The sequence below is a fragment of the Eptatretus burgeri genome, chromosome 8 (genome assembly GCF_056783735.1).
Source record: "Eptatretus burgeri isolate ZD-2024b chromosome 8, Ebu_testis_v1, whole genome shotgun sequence".
Classification (NCBI taxonomy): domain Eukaryota; kingdom Metazoa; phylum Chordata; class Myxini; order Myxiniformes; family Myxinidae; genus Eptatretus; species Eptatretus burgeri.
The window spans coordinates 105,341,649-105,366,306 of NC_140968.1; the positions used below are offsets into that span (position 1 = coordinate 105,341,649).

The 24,658-nt window shown below is 39.8% G+C and overlaps 1 protein-coding gene across 3 annotated transcripts in view; it reads right to left on the reverse strand.

Moving 5' to 3' along the window:
• LOC147022483 (acid-sensing ion channel 1-like) overlaps window positions 1–24,658 on the reverse strand; it is a 545,466-nt gene that overhangs the window by 362,182 nt on the left and 158,626 nt on the right. The gene's annotated exons all lie outside the window — the stretch shown is intronic.

Genomic DNA, 24,658 nt, shown 5'->3' on the forward strand with positions numbered 1-24,658 from the left:
TAAATGTGGCTTCAACAACACGTAAATGTGCTTCAGTACGTGCACATGCCACAATCTGGAACCATTCAGCGTGAAAGTCCTGGACACATTCGGGATTGTTCAGGAGGTGCTGACCAATGGCAGAATCAATTTTTTGAGCAGGCATTCTTCACTTTTGTCTCCAAATTTCAGCTTCCTAGCTCAAAGGATGGCTGAGATATCACCCGGACAAATGCACAACCAAACAAACAAGAAAAAGATGTCATGCAGAGTACGTTACTTGTAAAATCCACCCCCCTCCTCTCCAAAGGTTGCCATGGATACATCAAATTGTCCATTTTATTAAAATTAAAATTGATAATCTTAATCAAAGCTCAGGTCAATAAAATGAAAATTGATTATTTTTGAGATTGAAATTGATGATTTTAGAAGTTTGAGCTCAAGTTGACCTTTGACCTTTTTAACCTCAAAAATCGTTGCTTTCCCAATTCAGTGATGCAATATGCAATTGCTGTTTAATTTTCAAGTCAATCAGATTAAAATTGACGATTTTTCAGATAAAAATTGATGATTTTAGAAGTTTGACCTTGAGTTGACCTTTGACCTAAAATAGTTGGTTTCCCAATTCAGTGGCGCAATATGCAAATCCTGTTCAAATTTCTCGTCAATCGGATGAAAAATGACGATTTTAGAAATCTGACCTCAAGATGACCTTTGACCTGTGACCTCAAAATAAATAGGCCTCTCAGTTGAGACTACCTCCACAACTTGGTAAAGTTTCATGATGATCAGTTTAGAATTGTGACTTGTAGGCGATTGACAAACAGACAAACAGCCAGAATAACAAAATCGACCGACAATATACTTGAAAAATCTTCGATTTTGCAAGTAACAAACGGAGTAAAAAATGAGTACTCTCTTCCTTTGATGCCCGGGGATGACGTCATGCATTGCCTGAATATGGAATTGGGAAGGAGTGGTGCACAATGCACAAATGGACAATTAAATGAAGTTCCAGTGGCATCCACCAAAATGTATGGCCGAGATTGCTTGTTGGGAAGGGAGAGGTGCGGGTGTGGAGTGAAGGGGCTGAGGGAGGATCTCGCATCTTGGATGTGTCTCATGTCTTAATGTCTTAGATGTGTGTTTGTCTCTCGGTTGGACTACTCAAATTATAATTTGTGGGCTATGAAGGCAAAGGGGAACCTTTTATCCTGGAGTGATGTGGCGCTCCCCTTGCCATGATTAGTCTTTGGGGTCTGTAATGGAGGAATATACGATCTAACTCTATCGAACTGGCCGCATGGCAAATCTGGAGCAGAAATGTCATCGAGATGTGAGATGATGCAATTGGTAATAAATTAACGAGATTGTGCAAAATCAAAATTCGGTAATCAATCAATGGGATGGTGTGATCAAACCACAAGAGAAATATGAATATTTGGACAAAGACGAATCTTATGGTGAGAATAAAAGAGTACTTACATTTTTCAACTTTAAAATGTTGCACCACTGTACTGTCCAGAAATCATTGCCCGGAGCGTTTGGGACTGGTGTAAAGCGAAGGAAACGTTGCGGACTACCAAGAAGGCTAATCGTGGCTGCAAAGCTAGGTGGACAAACATTGAGTGATTGTATTGGAATTAGTATCAGGTGTTCATGTTTATTAAGGAGTAGTGAACAAAAAACAAAATATAATGTGCTTTGAGCCAGTGCTCATAATGATTCTGTCACTTGTTTTAAACACGAAAAACAAGCTTGCTTGTTAGGAGTAGGCAACAATGCGTTGTGAGTGTCAGGGTGGAATGAACACACCAAAATTGTACTCACTGAATGACAGTTTTGCTCACGACTGTAGTTTATTTAGTTTCTTCTTTCACTCCAAATCGACTTGTCTATGAACGAAGGAAATAAAAAAATGGAAATATTAGCCAATTCGACTTGTACTCCACATCGACTCGTGAGCCGAAAATACGGTTTGAAATTGTTTTTATTTATGTAATTATTTATTATTGTTTTTATTTATATCTTTAATTATATAATTACTTGCTTATTTGTTTCATTTTCATTTGATTTAATTTAAAAAAAATTATATATTTTTTTTCTATATCATTAATGTAATTATTTCAATTTGCCAAACAACTCTCATTTTACTACTACTTATATATCTATATAACTTTCCAGTACTCCATGAAACTTTCTAACCACTGACTTATTCATGGACGTCGAAGCCTTGAAGACAATTTTAAGGCCACCAACCGCCGATATAAAGTGTGTATTGGGATATGCTGTCAGGCAATGCTGCCGCCGGCCCGCAGTCAAAATGTAACCACCACGAGACTGATAGCTCCATCCCGCTCCAACCCCCGCATAGAAAAGTTCACCCAGACAAAGGCAATAATTCTATCCATGTTTAATGCACATGTGTCCAAATCCCTACGTAGTTTTTTTCCCGTGCATTGCCGGGTGCCCAGACTAATATATCTGCACTAATAAATGTCAGTGTGTATCAGTGTGTCTCCTCCATCACTCCAAAACCATGAAACCTAGCAGCCACAAACTTTGCATGCATATGAAGGGAACTCTAAAGTGGTGCAGAAATGAAAACTGGGTGTTTGGGAAAATTGAAGCACACCTTTTGAAGATTATTCAGAGGGTGCTCATCACAAAAAAAAGCCTCATGAAGATGGTGGCATGCAATCTTGGTCAGCCCTGTGAGCTCACCAGAGTCTTAAAGCCATGACTTTGTTTGGCCTGCTCAACAATGCATTGAATTGGAACAGGCCACAACAGTTTCTTAACGATAAAGCACTCAAAATGTTTTTGCACTTTCCTCACTCATGTCGTCGATTGCCTGATCTTCATACCAACAAATCGCTGCATACATCACTTTTTCAAATGCTATAGATTTCAAACAAGAAAAAAGCAGATTGCAGACCCTCGCCAGGACTTGTTTTGTGCGGTGTTTGTGTAGTTTTGTGTGGAGTTTGTGTGCTGGTGTGTTACATAATTAATGATACATAACTAAAACTGTCACTTTATAACTGCTGGCAGTGATGACCGAGTACCAAGACGTCCCGCTTTGATGCAACCCCGCTTTGATCGGACACCTGACCCTGACCCTGACCCATGACGTTTATTATAATTCAGTTGAATTTAGAATGGGATTAAAATAAATTCAATTCAAAAGAAATGGAAGACCAAATAGGTACAGTCCTGCATTGGAGTAATCAGAAGGAACCCGAACAAGCAAAAAGCAAAGATGTATTTATCAGGAGGAACCTGAATAGGATTCGCATTTCAACTGCTTCTCCTCTACCCTCAAACTCATCCAGGTGCAACCAAAATGAGCCTTATTCAAGAACCCCCCCCCCCAAAAAAAACCCACATTACAAAAAAAAAATTCTGGCTGCCAGACCACGCGTCCGATCGGGTTGAAATTTGAAACATGTATTCCCCATAACCACCAGATCATAATTGTGATGTTTTATATCAATTGATGAAGCGGTTCAAAAGAAAAAAAATTCAAAGATTTTTGCTCCATCCAATATGGCTGCCAGACCATGTGACCTTTAATTATCAGTGAACACCCTGGTACCTCCAGGATTTTGGGAACATGTGTGTGAAGTTCCCCTCAATCTGTGCAGTCGTTCTGAGAAGATTGTTAAAGGTTTTATTTTATTTTATTGCATACATTGTCGAGGCTTGTACAAGAGCTAACTTATTCCACATGGAGAGTACTTGGCATGTGCCAAGTTTAAATTTTTTTTCCACGGTGTACTTTCGGAGATTGAGGTCAACCATTTTTCCATTTTTCCAACATGGCTGCCACACAACGCGATCTATGACATCATATCATTAAAACATTATACATGAGTCGTCGCTCCTATGGTGAAAATTTTGTGTCAGTCCGACAAGCAGTTGCAGAGAAAACCCGTACTCAAGTTCTGTGCAGAGAAACAAACAAAACGGACTCCAATGCAATATCCTCTCCTCTGGCGAAGGTAATTCAGAGCTTGGATTTCATGACTTAGGAGTTTGGATTTGGAGGGATTTCACGATGCGATTTTCCATGATGGACTCTCACCGACTAATTAAAGTATATAATCCGAATATGATTTCTGCTTTGAGGATCGGATCTCGTGGACCAAATATGTGTTGAAATCTGGAGTGAAATCTGATATACAATTTAAAGAAATAACGAGTCTTTTAACTAAGCCACTACACGTATTTACTTTAAGCAAGCAAGGCTCTGGTCTCTCCTTCTCCATCATACACAAGAAAATGTGACATTGATAAAGCCTTAAACTTTACTTTTTCTACTGTTTGGAGAATTATATTAAGTGAAGAAAAGATTGAGGAATGTGCTAAAATTAACCAGCTTCATTCAGTGAGTTTCATTGAGTGCAATGAAAATAACTTAATTCAGTACAACAAAAACCAGATAGCATCTCAAAATGCAAAGCTCTTCGCTTTGTATTCGGACTTCTTCTTCCGTATGCTAAACAGTAAACTTTGACCTTTTCACCTTTTGACCAAATTATTAATTTATCTTTTCTGTATTCTCATTATAAAGCTTTGTTGAAAATTTGATGACAACAGCGAGAAAGAGAAAAGAGAAAGAAAAGAAGTTACGGCTGGATAGACACACCGGCACACACAGACACAGACACAGACACAGACACGCACACGCACACGCACACGCACACGCACACACACACACACACACACACACACACGTGATTGCAAAACCCCATCTCTTGTTGTGGGGTGGGGGACGGGCTAATGAAATATCAAATTAAAAGTTAAAAGAATCAATGGTTAACGTAACGGGAGCATTTGGGCGAGTAAAGCGGCAGATTAGGGCGAGTAAAATGATGGATTAGGGTGAGTAAAGCAACGGATTAGGGTGAGTAAAGCACCGGATTAGGGTGAGTAAAGTGGTAGATTAGGGCAAGTAAAATGATGGATTAGGGCGAGTAAAGCGGCAGATTAGGGCAAGTAAAATGATGGATTAGGGTGAGTAAAGCAACGGATTAGGGTGAGTAAAGCACCGGATTAGGGTGAGTAAAGTGGTAGATTAGGGCGAGTAAAGTCGCGCATTAGGGCGAGTAAAATGACAGATTAGGGTGAGTAAAGCAATGGATTGCGGTGAGTAAAGTGATGGATTAGGGCAAGTAAAGTGGCAGATTAGGGTGAGTAAAGCAGCAGATTAGGATGAGTAAAGCAATGGATTGCAATGAGTAAAGTAATGGATTCGGGTGAGTAAATCGGCAGATTACAGTGAGTAAAGCGGAAGATTACAGTGAGTAAAGCAGAAGATTACAGTGAGTAAAGCAATGGTTTGCATTGAGTAAAGCAATGGTTTGCAGTGAGTAAAGCAATGGATTGGGTGAGTAAAGCAATGGATTTGGGTGAGTAAAATGATGGATTAGGGTGAGTAAAGCAACGGATTAGGGTGAGTAAAGCACCGGATTAGGGTGAGTAAAGTGGTGGATTAGGGCGAGTAAAGTAGCGCATTAGGGCGAGTAAAATGACGGATTAGGGTGATTAAAGCAATGGATTTGGGTGAGTAAAGCAATGGATTTGGGTGAGTAAAGCAATGGATTTGGGTGAGTAAAGCAATGGATTTGGGTGAGTAAAGCAATGGATTTGGGTGAGTAAAGCACCGGATTAGGGTGAGTAAAGTGGTGGATTAGGGCGAGTAAAGTAGCGCATTAGGGCGAGTAAAATGATGGATTAGGGTGAGTAAAGCAATGGATTGGAGTGAGTAAAGCGATGGATTAGGGCAAGTAAAGTGGCAGATTAGGGTGAGTAAAGCAGCACATTAGGATGAGTAAAGCAATGGATTGCAGTGAGTAAAGTTATGGATTCGGGTGATTAAAGTGGCAGATTACAGTGAGTAAAGCAATGGTTTGCAGAGAGTAAAGCAATGGATTTGGGTGAGTAAAGCAATGGATTTGTGTGAGTAAAGCAATAATGTAAGCAATCACACATTGTAAGCAATAATGAACCACGCTTCCCCATTGTCTTGGGTCGCTCACCTGCATTTGTTTTTTTCATTTATTTATTTTCAATTGCGGATGCTTTCTGACAGTTCAGTGATTTTTCCTGGTGTAGCGACTTTGATGTCCATCAGCACGCAAAATTTCAGCTTTCTACGTCACACGGAAGGTACATAGCATTAATATCAGTGAGTCGGTGAGTGAGTGAGTGAGTGAGTCAGTGAGTGGTTAGAATGAGCTTTATATATTAGATATGTGAATGTATATGTATATGTACATATTTGTGTGTGCGTGTGCGTGCGTGTGCGTGCGTGCGCGCACGTGAGTCATCAAGCATTTACAAGGACTTAAGGCACAGGAGGAGGCCATATGGCCCATCATTCCACCAATTCCAGATTTAATCAAACCCTCCATACCCCTTCCCTTCGTGTGCAGCCTTTTTGGCTGCTACACTGGTACTCATTTCGCCGACCTCAGAAGGATGACAGGCTGAGTCAACCCCCTGGTGTTAATTCAGCAACGAACGGGGTTTGAACTCAAGACTCGAGGATCCCAAGCTACCACCCTAACCGCTAAGCCAACACCAGAATAAGCATAACATAGCATTCTCATTACCAACTTCCCCTCCCTCCCTTCCCCGCGCCCCCTTTCTCGTTCTATTTCATTTTCGAGTTACTGTTTTGTTGATAGTCTTGCTTTTGCCTTTCCTGCTATCAAAGTGCATTTCGTGTATTTGCCAAATCCAAATGACATTTCGTCATTGTCACAATATTGCTTTACCAACTTTAGCCATTAGTTTTTCATAAATTTATACAAAAAGTTTCACATCACTCATGGTACATAACAGGACTTTGTTTGTGACTTCATAATACTCTGGCAGATCCATGGAGGGTGCACGTGGCACCTACTCTCCGAAACCCATCCCTCCCATCAAAAGCGATCGTTTATAACCGAATATGTGGTCGAGGAATGCGGAATGTCTCATGCAGCAGCAAATTTTTCTCTAAATTCCCACTGTAAAGACAATGTATAATAAGGTACATGAGTCTACCTAATATTGCAGAGTGTTTCAAAAACTTAAACGTAAAATTTTAAACCATTACATTGAAGACTATAAGGGCACTCGGTAGAGCGCGTACCTCCACCACGTAATGCCTGATCCATGAGAACATATCGGGCCCAATAAATACATGTTTGAAATATCATGCTACACAGTGCGAGATCGGTGTTGGCCCTATCTCTCAATGGGGAAAAATCAATGAAAAAATTAAATAACTCTCGTATCCAGATCCGGACACGGATCGTCAACAAAATCAAATCAATTCATCGTGGTCACACACCCAACCTGTCCACCAAGTTTCGTCCGAATCCGTCCACAACTTTTTTGAGATATCCATCTTCGGTGGAAGGAGGTAAAAATGTTTGAAGTGTTTTGATGATGTTTACGTCTTTGAAGCATATCAATACATTGTGCCAAAAATCAGGATCTGTTAGTTACGAAACGTTGTTGAAAAATATGCATATCAATTGGGCATTTTCGGTGTAGTTTCTGTTATTGTCATTTTCATATCCAAATTGAACAATAACAAAAACAACAACAATGATGGTGGAAGCAGAACCATGTGGTTTGTTCAAAAGGGAGAAAATTCAAAGGAGTATTCACGGTTTGTTTTTCAAAAAAGACCAATTCGAAGGACCATGATGTGCATGTAGAAAGAAGGCAATAAATAGTTAAACTGTTACAATTTGGTTTTGTAACTGCATTAACTGGTCTCAAGCTTTCAGTGTGTTGGAATTGTGTAATGATGATTCCCAGGAGGATGAAAGTCCAAGTCTTCAGGTCCTTCCAGTCTTGCTCTATGGATGTGAGATCTGGTTTCTGACCAGGGATCTGAGATGGACACTTGATTCTTTTGGTACCAGGTGCTTTGGAGAATCCTTGGCTATTGCTGGTCAGACTTTGTGTCCAATGAACGGTTACTGAGAGAGACTCAAATGAGATTTGTTATCTGAATAGTCCGTGAGCGTCAGCTGCGGCTGTATGGACATGTGGCTCGTTTTCCTGATGCTGATCTTGCTCACCAGATTCTCTCAGCAAGGAAGTCTCATGAGTGGAGGAGGCCAATGGGCTAACCACGTGCCTCGTGGTTACAACAGGTTGATCGGCATTTCAAGGAGATGGGGATGGGCCAAGCATCTGTCTGAGGGATGGCCAGACGGAGGCCCCTGGAGTACTGGCTGAAAGTGGACGCAGCGACGCGCTGCTCTGGCGCATGCTCCCATACCTGACCTAACCTGACCTGATACCCATGATGCGGGTAGCAGTGTTGTTGGAATTGTGTAATGATGATTACGAGTAGGCCTTTCACCATTTTTTTTGGTGTTTTTTTCACCATGTTGGTGATATATTTTGTTGGTTTGGTCCTTTATCATGATTGTGAACTATGCAGCATTGAAGAAAGTGAGCAGACTGTGTGTTGTAATGTCATCTAATCATTTCTTAATCCACAACAGATCCTGAGTTCTTATCCCATTCTATGAATGTTGAATTATTTATTTGTAATACAAACTAATCAAAATCTGAACATGAATCATAAACATTCTGAAATTATAAACTGAACAAGAAAGATGTCATGCATTACATGATACTTGCAAAATCCATGACAAAAATTTGACCTCAAAAATGATTGGTGGTTGAATTCAGTAAGCTGATCTGAAAATCCTGTTCAACTTTCAAGTCAATCGGATGAAAAATGATGATTTTAGCAACTTCGCCTCAGGATGCCCTTTGACCTTTCACCTCAAAATCAATAGGCTTCTCAGTTGACACCACCTCGACAGCTTGCTAAAGCTTCATAACGATCAGTTGAGAATTGTGACCCATCGGCGATTGACAGACAACCAAACAGACAGACAGAATAACAAGAAGAAGACGACGTGCAGAGCACGATACTTGCAAAATCCAGAAAATAAATTTGACGTCAGAAAATAATTGGTGGTTGAATTCATTGACCTGAAATATAAATCCTCTTCAAATTTCTAGTCAATCGAATGAAAATTGACGATTTTAGAAATACCACCCTAGTTGTTGACTTAGGGCCTATGTTGACCTTTTGGTCAATGTTGACCTCAAAATTAATTGGGTAGTTGAATTCAGTGACCTGAAATATAAATCCTCTTCAAATTTCAAGTCAATCGGATGAAAACTGAGGATTTTAGAAATCTCATCTAAGGTATTGACCTTTGGCCTATATTGACCTTTTGACCTCAAAAACAATAGGCTTCTTCCTTATGACAGACTGTACCATGTGGTGAAGTTTCGTGAAGATAGTTGGAGCACAATCTTAACAATCTCTTTTTTTCCCACCTTTGGAATAAACTCCCTCACTCTGTTCAATCCCATTCTTCCCTCCAGGTCTTCAAAACAGCTGTTCACCCCCACCTCTTATCGTCCCCCATCCAAATCCTCGATCTTTTCTACCCCCGTTAATCCACTCCAAACCCACCTCCTTCAAATTCCCTGTTTTCCTTCCTGAAAGTCCCTGTAATGTCCACCTTGTATACCCCGTGTTCCCCGCCCCATCCCTCTCCCTTCCACAGATCTCCTAATATCTCTGTTCCCCACTGTTTTGTCCTTCCCTCTGCTACCCCTCTTGTCTCATGCCCCCCTTTACTTGCTGTGGCGTTGTGTCTTATCTCTCATACGAGCCTCAACAAGGGATGCAAAAAACCCCCAAAAAGCCCATTTAAATCAACATGTTATCTACTGAGCCCTTTTTGTTGTCACACTTGTGTGCAAGGGACGTAAACTCCAAGGGGGCTTTGAAGATGGGGGCCATCAATGTGTGTTGACATAAGTTGAAGACTTGGAGAATGTTGATGAAACATAACAGCACAGAACAAAGAACAGGCAAATAAGACTTTGGAAATGACAGATACAACGCACATGGTGAACACCCGCAACAAAAATGGTCCTCTCGCTCTGCTCGGTGAAATTATATTTATATCCCTGTCCTTGGTTTTTGGTCAACCGAGCTCATTGGTCCAAGACCAAGTCGAACAAAAAAGAGGAAAGACATCTCCTTGGAATAGAATAGACTTCGATGTGTTTTACCACCTGGGATTTCATTAGGTCCTTCCGAAGCGATGTCCTATTAAGATTGTGCTCCATCATTTTCATTGTGTTTTACATGTTGGGGTCGAGTTTGTACATTTTCATTCATTGTATGATCTATGAGTGCGGAAAGTAAATGAATGACTCCTCGGTGGTTCACACTGTTAAAAGCATCGTTTATTTATTTACCGTTTAACAATGGCTTTCTTGAGGAGGAGGAGGAGGAGGAGGAGGAGGAGGAGGGGAGGGGGAGGAGGTGGTCTATAATTCCATGAGCAGATCCTCCCACAGTCTATTTGATCTACTTTCAGGCATTTTTGTTCATGTGAATCGTTAAGCGCCTCCTCCATGATTACTCCTGTTCAGAGTTGTGCTGCCAGTCCTCATCTCCCTCCTCATCAGTCACCAGTGCCATGTCATCGTTCTGCGTGGGCATGTGATTGGAAACATGTGTGGGTGGTGAAAACGTGGAAGCATTTAGGTGTTGAAGGGTGTTTACAGTGTCGTGGCCCACATTATGGTCCTCGTCATGAGCACACCGTGCCCCCATGCTGCGTTCCATTAGAATCCAAATCGGATTGATGGGGTAACTGTTTTTGCTTAAATTTGAAAGGGTGGATGTGAAACGGCTCGAAATGTTCAAAATGAGATGTTCGTTTGAAAAGACTGCTAATGCAATCACTTTGGACTCCAAAAAGATAAATCACCAGCCACAAGTCTAAGTAAAGAATCATTGGATCCAAGAGGAGACGATAACCCTTGCCTCGCCCATGTCCCCTGTGGTTGGATTGTCATTGATGTATGTTTCATCTTGTATGTCATATTCAAATTGGAAGCTTAATGTACATTTCATGATGTTCCTTGGCTGGTCTTCAATAAACTCATAAGAATTATTCAGAACGTTTCTTAACATTGCAGAAGTTTCAACATTGGTAATTAGAAACATTTAAGATGAACCTTGACAGATTTGTTTAAATGGAGTATTTTTTTAATTGCTCCAGAAATCACAAGCTGACTTGCTGCTGTTTGTTTGGCCTGCGGTGTAATTGCCAATGTCTTGGAGATGATTTGTGGCTTTTCTTTATGCATAACTATCTTTCACCAGAGTCTGTTTGTTACTTGGGGCCTGCAATGAATGCAGAGCCTCATATGAGATACATTTGTTATTATAGAATAGGCAGTTTCATGGATCATGAATCGCCGAACAGCAGTTTCTGACCAAAACATAGAGAAAACTAGAAGGGCACTCGGCAGAGCGCATATCTCTGCCAGGTAATGCCTGATCCACGAGAACATATCAGGCCCAATACATTTTTGAAATATCATGCTGTATATCGTTGTTTTTGGCCTTATCCCTCAATGGTGAAGAATTCAATTAAAAATTAAATAATCCTCGAATCCAGATTCGGATTCAGACCTTCACCGAAATCGAACCAATTTGTCCTTGCCACACTCACAACGTGTCCACTAAGTTTCATCTGAATCCGTTCGCAAATTTTGAGATATCCTGTACACAAACAAACAGACAAACAAACAAAGACAGAAAAGGGGTGGAAATCATCACCACTTTCACCTTCGGTGATGGAGGTAATAATTTTTTTTGGGTGCGCCTTTTGGGTGGTGACCTCTCAACTAATTGCCTTATATTTAATATAAACAACAAAAAAAATACATAAAATGTCACAGCCCCCGTTTTAGTAATTTTGCTGTACAGAGTTAAAGGGCGAGCCCATATTTATTTACAACAAGATGACCCGTAAACCCGTTGGGTTTCCGTTGTGACAGCAGTTGATAAAAAAAATCATTAAAAAAAAAAAAGATAGCTCCAGCAAAATATACCACTGAGGTTGTTTCCATTGATCAAATACTCCCGAAGAGTACTTCACTGAATCGGGAATTGATTTTCCATCAGTTTTTCGTTGCCCGATTTGAACGAAACTTGATACTGCACACCGCAGGAGAATGGTGAGTAAGGTGGGCCAAAAATTTTTGCGCCATCGTGTACCGTTTTGCCTGTATTTCAGGAACATACATACATACATACATACATACAAGATGAGAGTTTTAGTAGCGAACGAAGTGAGCTTCATACTTAACGCATGCACATGAGAGAATAGGAAACAACAATAAAAACAACACAATACCCTGGCAATTTGGAATCCGTGTCGTTGGCTATGACCCTTTTGCTTCCGGTTTTTGTCATGGGGAATGATGCGTCCCTGGAGATAAAGGCATCGTCGGAGACATGAAAGACCCAAATAATATCAGACATGGTGTATATTTCCTCCACTGATTTTAATAAAGATAACTCCCGCATCATCAAAAAATAATTTTTAATCGTGATTTACATTATTTGATCGCTGATCCCGAATCCAGGCCGAAGTAACCGGAAATTGCATATACAGTTGTGAACAAGTTATAGGTAAAGTCAGAAGCGAATGTAAGAAGAATTCTACGTTCGCTTCTAGTATTTATTTTTTCAGATGAGATCCTGTTCTAGGTGGTGTAGTTGTTGTTGTGAAGGTAATGTTGAGGATTTTTATTTTTTCAGATGAGACCCTGTTCTTGGCGGTGTAGTTGTTGTTGTAAAGATAATGTTGAGGTAAAATAAAATTTTTTAGATGAGATCCTGTTCTTGGCAGTGTAGTTGTCGTTGTGAAGGTAATGTTGAGGTGTAATGTTGAGGTAATATTTATTTTTTTAGATGAGATCCTGTTCTCGGCAGTGTAGTTGTTGTTGTGAAGGTAATGTCAGGTAATATTTATTTTTTTCATTGCAAAAAGACTTTAATTTTATATATTTAAGAAGCGAATGCAAGAAGAATTCTACGTTCGCTTCTCGGCTTTGCCTATTCCATATTAATATATAGATTAATAAAATGGCCGCCAGTCTACCAGTTGGCCATCTTTGATCAGATCACAAAATAAAGTTAGGTGCAAGTGTATACCATTGTGTACTGTGCTTGCGCTAAATTTAAACAACATCGGACCAAACATCTCCAGGAAATGGTTGGGGAAACGTTTAAATTACAAAATGGCCTCCAGGAGGCCATCTTGAATCTGATCAATAAAAAAAAATGAGATGCTAACGTAAATCATCCTTCATTATCTGTGTGCCAAGTTTGAACAAGATCGGTAAATGCATGTCTGAGAAATGGTTGAAGACGTGTTTGATACCGGAGTTTTTTGTATAAAACATAGCTGATACTGTGCCCCTATACCAGTACACTGGTACTCATTTCACCAACCTCAGAAGGATGAGAGGCTGAGTCAACCCCACCTGGTTTTAATTCAGCATCCAACAGGGCTCAAACTCAGGACCCGAAGATCCTAAGCCAGCCACCTGAACCACCAAGCCATCACCAGGCTTTGAAAACCAGGAAGGTGTCTGCTTAAAATTTCTTTGTCGTTTGTGTTTTTGGACACAAAGTCTCAGTTCGAGAAAAAGCTAGAACGTCAGAACGGTCAGGACACATCAGAACAAACAAAACAGTCAAGAGAGATGGTGGGGGTGAGGGGTGGGTAAAACCAACAGCAGGGTTGAGGGACAAAATAGAGAGAGATTTAGACAAATGAGAGATGTGGGCAGGAATGAGAGGTATGGGAGGATGCATGTGGTGGTGAACACAGAAGGAAACTCTCACAAAGGACAAGGAAAGACCGCACTGTGGTCAAAACCTCCAACACAACATATATATATATATATATATATATATATATATATATATATATATATATATATATATATATATATATATATATATATATATATATATATATATATATATATATATATATATATATATATATATATATATATATATATATATATATATATATATATATATATATATATATATATATATATATATATATATATATATATATATATATATATATATATATATATATATATATATATATATATATATATATATATATATATATATATATATATATATATATATATATATATATATATATATATATATATATATGTATATATATATATATATATATATATATATATATATATATATATATATATATATATATATATATATATATATATATATATATATATATATATATATATATATATATATATATATATATATATATATATATATATATATATATATATATATATATATATATATATATATATATATATATATATATATATATATATATATATATATATATATATATATATATATATATATATATATATATATATATATGTATATATATATATATATATGTATATATATATGTATATATATATGTATATATATATATATATATATATATATATATATATATATATATATATATATATTTATATATATATATATATGTATATATATATATTTATATATATATATATATATATGTATATATATATATATATATATATATATATATATATATATATATATATATGTATGTATATATATATGTATATGTGTATATATATATATATGTATATGTATATATGTATATATATATGTATATGTATATATATATATATATATATATATATATATATATATATATATATATATATATATATATATATATATATATATATATATCACCTCCTCTTTCCACTCAATTCCCTCATCCCTGTTCATCTCCCACATGTCTAAGTGGTGAAAGCTGGGTCTGAGAATTAAAAAAAAATCATTACCCACGGTTAAGATTACATTCTACAATCTGTCTCATTAACTTTATGCTGTATCTGTCCCATGTTCCCATGTGAATGAATAATATTAAATAGAGCGGTGTCTGTTCCATGTTCCCATGTGAATGAATGAGATTAGATAGAGCTGTGTCTGTCCCATGTTTCCATGTGAATGAATACGAACAGATGGAGCCATGTCTGTCCCGTGCTCCCATGAGAATGAATAAGATTAAATAGAGCCGTGTCTGTTCCATGTTCCCATGTGAATGAATAAGATTAAAGAGAGCCGTGTCTGTCCCGTGTTCCCATGTGAATGAATAAGATTAAATAGAGCCGTGTCTGTCCCATGTTCCCATGTGAATGAATAATATTAAATAGAGCGGTGTCTGTTCCATGTTCCCATGTGAATGAATGAGATTAGATAGAGCCGTGTCTGTCCCATGTTTCCATGTGAATGAATACGAACAGATGGAGCCATGTCTGTCCCGTGTTCCCATGTGAATGAATAAGATTAAATAGAGCCGTGTCTGTTCCATGTTCCCATGTGAATGAATAAGATTAAATAGAGCCGTGTCTGTCCCGTGTTCCCATGTGAATGAATAAGATTAAATAGAGCCGTGTCTGTTCCATGTTCCCATGTGAATGAATAAGATTAAATAGAGCCGTGTCTGTCCCGTGCTCCCATGTGAATGAATAAGATTAAATAGAGCCGTGTCTGTTCCATGTTCCCATGTGAATGAATAAGATTAGATAGAGCCGTGTCTGTCCCGTGCTCCCATGTGAATGAATAAGATTAAATAGAGCCGTGTCCATTACATGTTCCCATGTGAATGAATAAGATTAAATAGAGCCGTGTCTGTTCCATGTTCCCATGTGAATGAATGAGATTAGATGGAGCTGTGTCTGTCCCATGTTTCCATGTGAAGGAATACGAACAGATGGAGCCATGTCTGTCCCGTGCTCCCATGCGAATGAATAAGATTAAATAGAGCCGTGTCTGTCCCGTGTTCCCATGTGAATGAACAAGATTAAATAGAGCCGTGTCTGTTCCATGTTCCCATGTGAATGAATAAGATTAAATAGAGCCGTGTCTGTTCCATGTTCCCATGTGAATGAATGAGATTAGATAGAGCCGTGTCTGTCCCATGTTTCCATGTGAATGAATACGAACAGATGGAGCCGTGTCTGTCCCGTGCTCCTATGTGAATGAATAAGATTAAATAGAGCCGTGTCTGTTCCATGTTCCCATGTGAATGAATAAGATTAAATAGAGCCGTGTCTGTTCCATGTTCCCATGTGAATGAATAAGATTAAATAGAGCCGTGTCTGTTCCATGTTTCCATGTAAATGAATACGAACAGATGGAGCCATGTCTGTCCTGTGCTCCCATGTGAATGAATAAGATTAGATAGAGCCGTGTCTGTCCCGTGCTCCCATGTGAATGAATATGATTAGATAGAGCCGTGTCCGTTCCATGTTCCCATGTGAATGAATAAGATTAGATAGAGCCGTGTCCGTTCCATGTTCCCATGTGAATGAATAAGATTAAATAGAGCCGTGTCTGTTCCATGTTCCCATGTGAATGAATGAGATTAGATAGAGCTGTGTCTGTCCCATGTTTCCATGTGAATGAATACGAACAGATTGAGCCGTGTCTGTCCTGTGCTCCCATGTGAATGAATGAGATTAGATAGAGCCGTGTCTGTCCCATGTTTCCATGTAAATGAATACGAACAGATGGAGCCATGTCTGTCCCGTGCTCCCATGTGAATGAATAAGATTAAATAGAGCCGTGTCTGTCCCGTGTTCCCATGTGAATGAATAAGATTAAATAGAGCCGTGTCTGTTCCATGCTCCCATGTGAATGAATAAGATTAGATAGAGCCATGTCTGTCCCGTGCTCCCATGTGAATGAATAAGATTAAATAGAGCCGTGTCTGTTCCATGTTCCCATGTGAATGAATAAGATTAAATAGAGCCGTGTCTGTTCCATGTTCCCATGTGAATGAATAAGATTAAATAGAGCCGTGTCTGTTCCATGTATCCATGTAAATGAATACGAACAGATGGAGCCGTGTCCGTTCCTGTTCCCATGTGAATGAATAAGATTAGATGGAGCTGTGTCTGTCCCATGTTTCCATGTGAATGAATACGAACAGATTGAGCAGTGTCTGTCCCGTGCTCCCATGTGAATGAATAAGATTAGATAGAGCCGTGTCTGTCCCATGTTCCCATGTGAATGAATACGAACAGATGGAGCCGTGTCTGTCCCGTGCTCCCATGTGAATGAATAAGATTGAATAGAGCCGTGTCTGTTCCATGTTCCCATGTGAATGAATAAGATTAGATAGAGCCGTGTCTGTCCCGTGCTCCCATGTGAATGAATAAGATTAAATAGAGCCGTGTCTGTTCCATGTTCCCATGTGAATGAATAAGATTAAATAGAGCCGTGTCTGTTCCATGTTCCCATGTGAATGAATAAGATGAAATAGAGCCGTGTCTGTTCCATGTTTCCATGTAAATGAATACGAACAGATGGAGCCATGTCTGTCCTGTGCTCCCATGTGAATGAATAAGATTAGATAGAGCCGTGTCTGTCCCGTGCTCCCATGTGAATGAATAAGATTAAATAGAGCCGTGTCCATTCCTGTTCCCATGTGAATGAATAAGATTAAATAGAGCCGTGTCTGTTCCATGTTCCCATGTGAATGAATGAGATTAGATAGAGCTGTGTCTGTCCCATGTTTCCATGTGAATGAATACGAACAGATTGAGCAGTGTCTGTCCCGTGCTCCCATGTGAATGAATGAGATTAGATAGAGCCGTGTCTGTCCCGTGCTCCCATGTGAATGAATGAGATTAAATAGAGCCGTGTCTGTCCCGTGTTCCCATGTGAATGAATAAGATTAAATAGAGCCGTGTCTGTTCCATGTTCCCATGTGAATGAATAAGATTAAATAGAGCCGTGTCTGTTCCATGTTCCCATGTGAATGAATGAGATTAGACAGAGCCGTGTCTGCCCCGTGCTCCCATGTGAATGAATAAGATTAAATAGAGCCGTGTCTGTTCCATGTTCCCATGTGAATGAATAAGATTAAATAGAGCCGTGTCTGTTCCATGTTCCCATGTGAATGAACGAGATTAGATAGAGCCGTGTCTGTGCCATGTTTCCATGTGAATGAATACGAACAGATGGAGCCATGTCTGTCCCGTGCTCCCATGTGAATGAATAAGATTAAATAGAGCCGTGTCTGTCCCGTGTTCCCATGTGAATGAATAAGATTAAATAGAGCCGTGTCTGTTCCATGTTCCCATGTGAATGAATAAGATTAAATAGAGCCGTGTCTGTTCCATTTTCCCATGTGAATGAATGAGATGAGATAGAGCTGTGTCTGTCCCATGTTTCCATGTGAATGAATAAGATTAGATAGAGCAGTGTCTGTCCCATGTTCCCATGTGAATGAATAAGATTAAATAGAGCCATGTCTGTTCCATGTTCCCATGTGAATGAATGAGATTAGATAGAGCCATGTCTGTCCCATGTTTCCATGTGAATGAATAAGATTAGATAGAGCCGTGTCTGTCCCATGTTCCCATGTGAATGAATAAGATTAAATAGAGCCGTGTCTGTTCCATGTTCCCATGTGAATGAATGAGATTAGATAGAGCCGTGTCTGTCCCATGTTCCCATGTGAATGAATAAGATTAAATAGAGCCGTGTCTGTTCCATGTTTCCATGTAAATGAATACGAACAGATGGAGCCATGTCTGTCCTGTGCTCCCATGTGAATGAATAAGATTAGATAGAGCCGTGTCTCTCCCGTGCTCCAATGTGAATGAATAAGATTAAATAGAGCCGTGTCCGTTCCTGTTCCCATGTGAATGAATAAGATTAAATAGAGCCGTTTCTGTTCCATGTTCCCATGTGAATGAATGAGATTCGATAGAGCTGTGTCTGTCCCATGTTTCCATGTGAATGAATACGAACAGATTGAGCAGTGTCTGTCCCGTGCTCCCATGTGAATGAATGAGATTAGATAGAGCCATGTCTGTCCCGTGCTCCCATGTGAATGAATAAGATTAAATAGAGCCGTGTCTGTCTCGTGTTCCCATGTGAATGAATAAGATTAAATAGAGCCGTGTCTGTTCCATGTTCCCATGTGAATGAATAAGATTAAATAGAGCCGTGTCTGTTCCATGTTCCCATGTGAATGAATAAGATTAAATAGAGCCGTGTCTGTCCCATGTTTCCATGTGAATGAATACGAACAGATGGAGCCATGTCTGTCCTGTGCTCCCATGTGAATGAATAAGATTAGATAGAGCCGTGTCTGCCCCATGCTCCCATGTGAATGAATAAGATTAAATAGAGCCATGTCTCTTCCATGTTCCCATGTGAATGAATAAGATTAAATAGAGCCGTGTCTGTTCCATGTTCCCATGTGAATGAATAAGATTAAATGGAGCCGTGTCTGTTCCATTTTCCCATGTGAATGAATGAGATTAGATAGAGCTGTGTCTGTCCCATGTTTCCATGTGAATGAATAAGATTAAATAGAGCCGTGTCTGTCCCATGTTCCCATGTGAATGAATAAGATTAAATAGAGCCGTGTCTGTTCCATGTTCCCATGTGAATGAATGAGATTAGATAGAGCCATGTCTGTCCTATGTTCCCATGTGAATGAATAAGATTAAATAGAGCCGTGTCTGTCCCGTGTTCCCATGTTAATGAATAAGATTAAATAGAGCAGTGTCTGTTCCATGTTCCCATGTGAATGAATGAGATTAGATAGAGCCGTGTCTGTCCCATGTTTCCATGTGAATGAATAAGATTAGATAGAGCCGTGTCTGTCCCATGTTCCCATGTGAATGAATAAGATTAAATAGAGCCGTGTCCATTCCTGTTCCCATGTGAATGAATGAGATTAGATAGAGCCGTGTCTGTCCCATGTTTCCATGTGAATGAATAAGATTAGATAGAGCCGTGTCTGTCCCATGTTCCCATGTGAATGAATAAGATTAAATAGAGCCGTGTCTGTTCCATGTTCCCATGTGAATGAATGAGATTAGATAGAGCCGTGTCTGTCCCATGTTTCCATGTGAGTGAATAAGATTAGATAGAGCCGTGTCTGTCCCATGTGAATGAATACGAACAGATGGAGCCGTGTCTGTCCCGTGCTCCCATGTGAATGAATAAGATTAAATAGAGCCGTGTCTGTTCCATATTCCCATGTGAATGAATAAGATTAAATAGAGCCGTGTCTGTTCCATATTCCCATGTGAATGAATAAGATTAAATAGAGCCGTGTCTGTTCCATGTTTCCATGTAAATGAAAACGAACAGATGGAGCCATGTCTGTCCTGTGCTCCCATGTGAATGAATATGATTAGATAGAGCCGTGTCTGTTCCATGTTCCCATGTGAATGAATAAGATTAAATAGAGCCGTGTCTGTTCCATATTCCCATGTGAATGAATAAGATTAAATAGAGCCGTGTCTGTTCCATGTTTCCATGTAAATGAAAACGAACAGATGGAGCCATGTCTGTCCTGTGCTCCCATGTGAATGAATATGATTAGATAGAGCCGTGTCTGTCCTGTGCTCCCATGTGAATGAATAAGATTAAATAGAGCCGTGTCCGTTCCTGTTCCCATGTGAATGAATAAGATTAAATAGAGCCGTGTCTGTTCCATGTTCCCATGTGAATGAATGAGATTAGATAGAGCTGTGTCTGTCCCATGTTTCCATGTGAATGAATAAGATTAGATAGAGCAGTGTCTGTCCCATGTTCCCATGTGAATGAATAAGATTAAATAGAGCCGTGTCTGTTCCATGTTCCCATGTGAATGAATGAGATTAGATAGAGCCATGTCTGTCCCATGTTTCCATGTGAATGAATAAGATTAGATAGAGCCGTGTCTGTCCCATGTTCCCATGTGAATGAATAAGATTAAATAGAGCCGTGTCTGTCCCATGTTCCCATGTGAATGAATGAGATTAGATAGAGCCGTGTCTGTCCCATGTTTCCATGTGAATGAATAAGATTAGATGAAGCCGTGTCTGTCCCATGTTCCCATGTGAATGAATACGAACAGATGGAGCCGTGTCTGTCCCGTGCTCCCATGTGAATGAATAAGATTAAATAGAGCCGTGTCTGTTCCATGTTCCCATGTGAATGAATAAGATTAAATAGAGCCGTGTCCGTTCCTGTTCCCATGTTAATGAATAAGATTAAATAGAGCGGTGTCTGTTCCATGTTCCCATGTGAATGAATGAGATTAGATAGAGCTGTGTCTGTCCCATGTTTCCATGTGAATGAATACGAACAGATTGAGCCGTGTCTGTCCCGTGCTCCCATGTGAATGAATGAGATTAGATAGAGCCGTGTCTGTCCCATGTTTCCATGTAAATGAATACGAACAGATGGAGCCATGTCTGTCCTGTGCTCCCATGTGAATGAATAAGATTAAATAGAGCCGTGTCTGTCCCGTGTTCCCATGTGAACGAATAAGATTATATAGAGCTTTGTCTGTTCCATGTTCCCATGTGAATGAATAAGATTAAATAGAGCCGTGTCTGTTCCATGTTCCCATGTGAATGAATAAGATTAAATAGAGCAGTGTCTGTCCCATGTTTCCATGTAAATGAATACGAACAGATGGAGCCATGTCTGTCCTGTGCTCCCATGTGAATGAATAAGATTAGATAGAGCCGTGTCTGCCCCGTGCTCCCATGTGAATGAATAAGATTAAATAGAGCCGTGTCTGTTCCATGTTCCCATGTGAATGAATAAGATTAAATAGAGCCGTGTCTGTTCCATGTTCCCATGTGAATGAATAAGATTAAATAGAGCCGTGTCCGTTCCTGTTCCCATGTGAATGAATGAGATTAGATAGAGCTGTGTCTGTCCCATGTTTCCATGTGAATGAATACGAACAGATTGAGCCGTGTCTGTCCCGTGCTCCCATGTGAATGAATGAGATTAGATAGAGCCGTGTCTGTCCCATGTTTCCATGTCAATGAATACGAACAGATGGAGCCATGTCTGTCCCGTGCTCCCATGTGAATGAATAAGATTAAATAGAGCCGTGTCTGTCCCGTGTTCCCATGTGAATGAATAAGATTAAATAGAGCCGTGTCTGTTCCATGTTCCCATGTGAATGAATAAGATTAAATGGAGCCGTGTCTGTTCCATGTTCCCATGTGAATGAATAAGATTAAATAGAGCCGTGTCTATCCCATGTTTCCATGTAAATGAATACGAATAGATGGAGCCATGTCTGTCCTGTGCTGCCATGTGATTGAATAAGATTAGATAGAGCCGTGTCTGCCCCGTGCTCCCATGTGAATGAATAAGATTAAATAGAGCCGTGTCTGTTCCATGTTCCCATGTGAATGAATAAGATTAAATAGAGCTGTGTCTGTTCCATGTTCCCATGTGAATGAATAAGATTAGATAGAGCCGTGTCTGCCCCGTGTTCCCATGTGAATGAATAAGATTAAATAGAGCCGTGTCTGTTCCATGTTCCCATGTGAATGAATGAGATTAGATAGAGCTGTGTCTGTCCAATGTTTCCATGTAAATGAATACGAACAGATGGAGCCATGTCTGTCCTGTGCTCCCATGTGAATGAATAAGATTAGATAGAGCCGTGTCTGTCCCGTGCTCCCATGTGAACGAATAAGATTAAATAGAGCCGTGTCTGTTCCATGTTCCCATGTGAATGAATAAGATTAAATAGAGCCGTGTCTGTTCCATGTTCCCATGTGAATGAATGAGATTAGATAGAGCTGTGTCTGTCCCATGTTTCCTATGTGAATGAATACGAAGAGATGGAGCCGTGTCTGTCCCGTGCTCCCATGTGAATGAATAAGATTAAATAGAGCCGTGTCTGTTCCTTGTTCCCATGTGAATGAATACGAACAGATGGAGCCATGTCTGTCCCGTGCTCCCATGTGAATGAATAAGATTAAATAGAGCCGTGTCTGTCCCGTGTTCCGATGTGAATGAATACGAACAGATGGAGCCGTGTCTGTCCCGTGCTCCCATGTGAATGAATAAGATTAGATCGATAAGATTCATTGTGATTCTGAACAAGGGATTTACCTTTATATCTGTTGCTCTCTCTATGTTGTAATAAACATTTTGTTCATAAAAACCTGTACGTGGTCATTTGGGGTACGGGCCTTTCAATTTTGCACAAGTGAATTGGCTTTAAAAATCCGGTAATGTGCCAATTCAGAAACGCGTATTTAAAGGACTTTTAAAATAATGAATTCTTCACAGTTATACGAGAATGAGACAATTCATCACACAGTCATGGACCGTTTAACCCAAATATGGGGGCAGTTCAAAAATTCCACAATTATATATATTTTTAGGGAGGCACGTACAGACTTGATTAAACCTTATTAATAATTTTTATTCGACATATGATCAGATTTTTCGGGATTCATCATTGTGAATAGCATTCGACTCAAACAAAGCCAATGGAAATCTCACGCAACAACCCGGACAGTGTATAGTCAGCAGAGGCCTCCAGGCCTAATGTGTTCGGCCCACCAGCAAAACCAAGATGGCGGCCATATCATTTTGCCTGGGTGCGATGATGGGTGGAATCCAGCGACAGATATGGGTGTGGTCTGGCAGGTGTCTGACCAATGGGTCCACATTTCAAAAATCGACCTCAACAAGATCCTCAACAACAGCAACAACAGCAGCAATGTGAAGCTCTTGTCGACCTACGACATGGCGCAGGTAAAAACTGGAAATTTGGAAAGCGATGGAATTGAGGGTGGCGTTAACAAGAGTATAAGAGATGAATGTTTTGGATTGTGGATATGAGATGGTGGTGAACAGCTATCTTGAAGACCTGGAGGGAAGAATGAGATTGAAGAGAATGTGGAAGTTGAAGGCCTTGGTTTCCATGGTGTCAAACTGAGAAAGATGTGAGGCAGGGAAGCCAGCCCAGAGGGGAGAACAGTACTCCATCAAGCTGCAGATGAAGGTCTTGTACATTGATTGGGGTTCAGGTGTGCCCAGAAACGACTTTGTACTATGGCGGATGTCGAGTTGGCGGCTCGGCTTTGGAGGTCAATTTTGAAATGTGGTTTGAACAAGAAAGATCATGGTTGATAGTGAGACCCAGGAGTTTGAGTGACTACTACACTCTCAACAATCCTCTTGAAGAAGTTCAGATAGGAGGGTTTGCCAGACGGTCCTTTCAGAGAGGGATAGTGAGTGTGAGATTTGTCAGGATTGAAGACATATTCCAAGTGTTTGATCAGCTTGTGATTTTTTTTCAAGGTCTTCAAAGAGGAAAGAGGCTGCACTCTGCCTGTCTGAAGGATATGAAGGATGTCATGGCGGAGGGGGAAATCATCAGCAAAGATATAAAGTGGATTTTCCAGAGAGTCAGAGAGATCATAGATGAAGATCAGGAATAGGATGGGGGGCCAGAACAGTGCCTTGAGGGCACGCCAGCCTTGATAGGGAGAAGAGATAAAAGGATTCTGTTAAAAGGCACGTTGGCTACAAGAGTAGAGGACGTCTGTGAAGGAGAAATCTCCTCTCGCACACCTCTCCTTCTCTCTCCCCGTGGGATGCCAACCCACATGGTTTATCCTCTAAATGCTGAACATCAAGTGAGGAAGCAACAGGTACCATTTTATAACTCGTTGGTGTGACTCAATCGTGGTCATAGTCGAACTGCCAATGTCTCAGTCGAGCACGCTTTAACCATTTTAGGCAATTTTAACAATGGCATAATGCAAACTAGATATCTGCCTCTGATCACGAAGCGATCTTCAAGGGTAAGCCTCCCCCGACCGATGGAGGATTACCCTTGGCCAGTGATGGACATTTTTTTTCGGA